This window comes from Leopardus geoffroyi, chromosome C1 (assembly GCF_018350155.1).
Source record: "Leopardus geoffroyi isolate Oge1 chromosome C1, O.geoffroyi_Oge1_pat1.0, whole genome shotgun sequence".
In the NCBI taxonomy this organism is placed as follows: Eukaryota; Metazoa; Chordata; class Mammalia; order Carnivora; family Felidae; genus Leopardus; species Leopardus geoffroyi.
Window position 1 is genome coordinate 49,117,500 of NC_059328.1, and position 4,455 is coordinate 49,121,954.

At 42.3% G+C, this 4,455-nt stretch overlaps 1 pseudogene; it reads left to right on the forward strand.

Moving 5' to 3' along the window:
* Window positions 1-424: 424 nt before the first annotated feature.
* LOC123596799 lies at window positions 425-4,183 on the forward strand (annotated as a pseudogene).
* The last annotated feature ends 272 nt before the right edge of the window (window positions 4,184-4,455 follow it).

Genomic DNA, 4,455 nt, shown 5'->3' on the forward strand with positions numbered 1-4,455 from the left:
TGCTTTGCACACATTATCTCATTTAATCTTTGCAAGAGCCCTAGAGGTGGAATTGAGCGATCTCTACATCTCTATTCTGAAGACAGAAAACTCAAAGAGCAAAAGTATGTGGCCCGATGCTGGTAGGTGGCAGACGTGGGAGGTGTGGTACCTGCCTCTCTTCACTTCAGTATACCGCCTCCACCTCTGAGGAAGTAAGTGGCATAATAGAAGTAAGGATAAAGTGTATAGGGACAGAGCTGAGTAGTCAATGAATTCTTCCTGGGAACAGTCTTTCAGGGAAGCATCGGACAGCAGTGATATTTGAGAACAACTTTGAATAATTAATGCACGTTTTTAGGTGAGCAGGAAATGAATAATTAATGCGTGTTTTAGGTGAGCACGTTTTTAGGTGAGCCTTAGCACTCTAGGCTCAGAAGAAGGCATGAGCAAAAGGTAGGTAAGCTTTGGTTCCTTAAAGAAATGAATCAAAACTTTCTATTCATTTGTAAACAAAATAGGTGCTTAATAAAGTCACATTGGCTTAATTTATGTAGTCATTCTCTTGGTCCTATGCAGCAGACAGCTGGCCTCTCTAATATTGTCCTCCCCTTTCTCTGTAGTAAGAGAACCTGGGTTTTATTAGAGGCAGCAAGCACCCAGACAGAAGACTGTGGTTCCCAGCCTCCTTTGCAGCTTGAGGACACAAACAGAAATTGTTAGGAGGACTGCTGGAAAGTTCCATCAGAAACAGATAGACAGCTCAATCTGTCCCTTTTTACTCTTTGCTCATATGTTCTGACCTTCTTAGAATCATGTATTCACAGTCCTGGGAGCAGTGGCTGAGACCATAGGTCAACCTTGAAGATGGAAACCACATGATAGTGACAATAAAACTGGACAGCAGAAGGACCCTGGGTCCTTGATGACAGTGTGAGTTTACTGTACCAATCCTGAGTGTCTACTTTAAGATATATTTTATGCAAAACATCAATTTCCATCTTGTTTTAGACACTGTTATTTCTATCCTCTGCTATAGTGGCCAAATGCAATTCCTAAGTGAGTATCCCAAATTCAGTATCAATTCCAGGAGTGTAGGTGACTAGGACACTTATGAATACTTACAGCTAGAAATTACTCCTTAGAAAATGCACAGAAATACTGAGAAAATTTCCCAGCTGGACCCCATTCCCAAGGTGGATCTCAAAGACAGTTTTACATCAACTGTATAACCTGGAAGTATTCCAGAAGCCTTTCAGGAAGAGAAAGTGGCTGCTGTTGCTGCTGATAGTGCTATAGTTGAGTGGAAACTGAAAGGCCGGAATGATGACCTTTCAAGAAGAACAAATGTTATTAAATAATGGATTTTGTCCCACCTCCTACAACAGTCAAGAGCAAAAGGATGAAAAGGGAATCCTATTCTTCTATTAATAACTCTGAGAGTCAGCCTCATGCTGACAAAGCAGAAAGCAACTGTAAAATTAGCAATTTTGCCTGCAAATTAGCCCCTTGCAAAGCCATAAAAAGAGAAAAGGAATTAAGAAAAATTCTATTAATGGAGTCAAGGATGGAAAAACCAAGAGTGACAGAGCATAAATACCCAGAAAACTGATACTTATTTTAAGGACGATATTATCCAGGTTTTAAATAGCTGCTTATAGCTCTGTATGAAGAAAGTGTTAATTTATAACCCTTGGATCAGTGGCCTTTCTTAATGGCTCCTTGGAGCAAATCTATCAGAACTTGAAGAGCCTAAGGCTTACGTTGATGTTAATGAAAACTACCCTATCCACCCCTACTGAGATATTACTATTCCACTTTAGAATGAAAGACAATGCAGTACATGGGAAGGCATTAAATTTCAGGAGGCAGACAAAGTTAGGTTTGAACCTGGCTATGTCCCTTCCTTAGAAGTCTTTGAACCATCCTGGACTGTTGTTTTGTCTTCTGTCAAAGCAGAGGGTGATTATGCACCATTGTGTTAATAGCATTAAATTAAGTAACATGCGAAGAATTTGGTCCCTACTAGGTTGTTAGCAAATGTTAATCCCTTCCTTATCAGAGGGTCAGAAACATCAAATCCGGCAAACCCATGCAAAGCACTTAAGTTTAGCTCTGGGAAACTCTCCCCATAAGAAGTCAGTCCCTCCAGGGGAGCTGAACACATTTTCATAATTTATGACTGGTCTCAGGCAACAGGCCCCCATTTGCAATTTTATGAAAATGATAAATCAATATTCAATACTGGGGGATAATCGGGAGAAAGGAAAAGAGACTTCTTTAACAATAAAAAGGCAGGGGGCTTCATTTCCAACAAGAAACGTACCCAGGGGGAGAAATTTGAAATTGGTGCAGTTTGCTTCATTATAATGTTGGCAGTTTCCACAGCCGTTGTCCTCTAATGTCATCCAAGAGGAGGTGAAGAGTTTGGGGCTCTGTTGGAGTGCCTGGGTGAGTCTCCTCTTGCTTTCTTGGTTCAAGAGGGTTATTTTATATCTGAAACACACATTTTCCCTCTAGGGCTAAAAAATGGCAAAAAACAGACAAAGCAGTTAAATCCACAATGCCCATGGAAGGTGAATATTGTTTGAAAGTGGATATATCATTGAAAAAGATCTTAGCAGCACTTAAAAAATCTTTTCCTAATTGATGGCCAGAGCTCATCAGATGGGGCAAATTTGTTAAAATTTTTTTAAATGTTTATTTATTTTTGACAGAGAGAGAGAGACAGAGCATGAGCACGGGAGGGACAGAGAGAGAGGGAGACACAGAATCTGAAGCAGGCTGCAGGCTCCGAGCTGTCAGCACAGAGCCCGACGTGGGGCCCCAAGTCACGAACCGTGAGATTATGACCTGAGCCAACGTAGGATGCTCAAACGACTAAGCCACCCAGGCTCCCCAAGATGGGGCAAATTTGTAAAACTCTGACTGAACTAGTAACATGAGTCAGAGCCACCTCCAAACATTGTAATATAAACCCAGAATGCATCCCCTCCAAGGTCTTCACATCTTACTGAAGGTCAGAAGATCTGGTTTAGGTGGGCATCTTAGAAATAACTTAAATTTCTCAACAACATCACCACCGAATGGTCTTCCTGTGTTTGAGCACCTCCAGCAATAGTGAAGAGCATTCTTCACAGAGGAGTTTAATTTAGAACAACACAAATGAGTTGAAATGCTCTAATTTGCTGGGCAATTGTTTGTGTAGAGGATATACATTAGTTTCCTATGGCTTCCATTATGGAGTGCCACAAATTAGATGACTTAAACCAATAAACATTTATTGTGTTACAGTTTTGAAGGCACAAAATTTGAAATCCAGTGTTTGTAGGGCCATATTCCCTCTGAAACCTGTAGGGGAGAATGCTTCCTTGCTCCTAGCTTCTTGTTTCTGCATTGATACAACCCTCTGCAAGATTTTTTTACATGTGTAATATCCTCTACATATATTTGTGTTGAATTAATCCGTGGCATAATTTTTAACTCTAAGTGAAACAACTTCCTGGGCAGCCCAGGAAACAACAACAGTGTTGTTCTCTCCACAACAGTGGAGAGAAACTTTGAGAGGAAGTATGGAAAACTCTAGCATCTGGAAGAGCAGAGCAAGAGGCTGCAGAAGAACATGAAGAAAGAGATACCCTCGGACTTACTCTCCATCCCTCTTTGTGAGCAAGACCAGGGCTTTCTGAACTTGGTGACAGCACTGGACATGGCCACAAATGGATGGATGCCCTCAACCAGAAAAAGGTGAATCAGATCCAGAAGACTGTGGTTGAGCCCTTTAAAAAGTTTGGCAGTGTCTTCCTTAACCTTACATGCCGGTGAAATGGCAGAGCAGTCCTGGTAAGATTGTAGGAGATTGTAGGCCAAGGTGAAAAATACAAGGAAAAGGAGAAGCTGGGGCCACTGCCGGCGAAACTCCACCAGGCTTAAGCAAAGCTTTGGCCTGCATGGTATGATTCTAAAGCCAAGAACAAGCAGCTCCTGTATAAGATAGCAGTTCTACAATAGTTCACTACATTAATTCTAGCTCAGCTTTGAGTCCTTGATTTAAGTGCAGGTGGTATAATAGCCTGAAATGCATAAGATCTTTGGAGACTTGACCCAACAGGTTGGCCAGCCTGGATACCTGGATGAGCAGCGGGAGTGGAAGAATGAGGCCAGACTGAGTAAACTCAGAGCCTTTCTCTATTGTGGCTGGTAACTGAATCCCTGTCACCTTTGGAAGACTCCTGGGACACTAGTCAATTTTTCCACTCTTTTCAAGCTTTGGTGAAGGCATCAGCTCAGCAAAAAGCCCTCCCATGGGAGAAGGCTAAGGATAGAGGCAGCTCCCACTAGGGATAGAGGCAGCTCCCACTCTACCTCAGCAGCCTTTTCCAGTGAGCCTGACACCAGAAGCCTCAAGCAGATAGTGCTCTCCCCACCCAGTAGCAAGAATCTGCAGACCCAGGTAAGCAGTATAGGAAGAGCCCC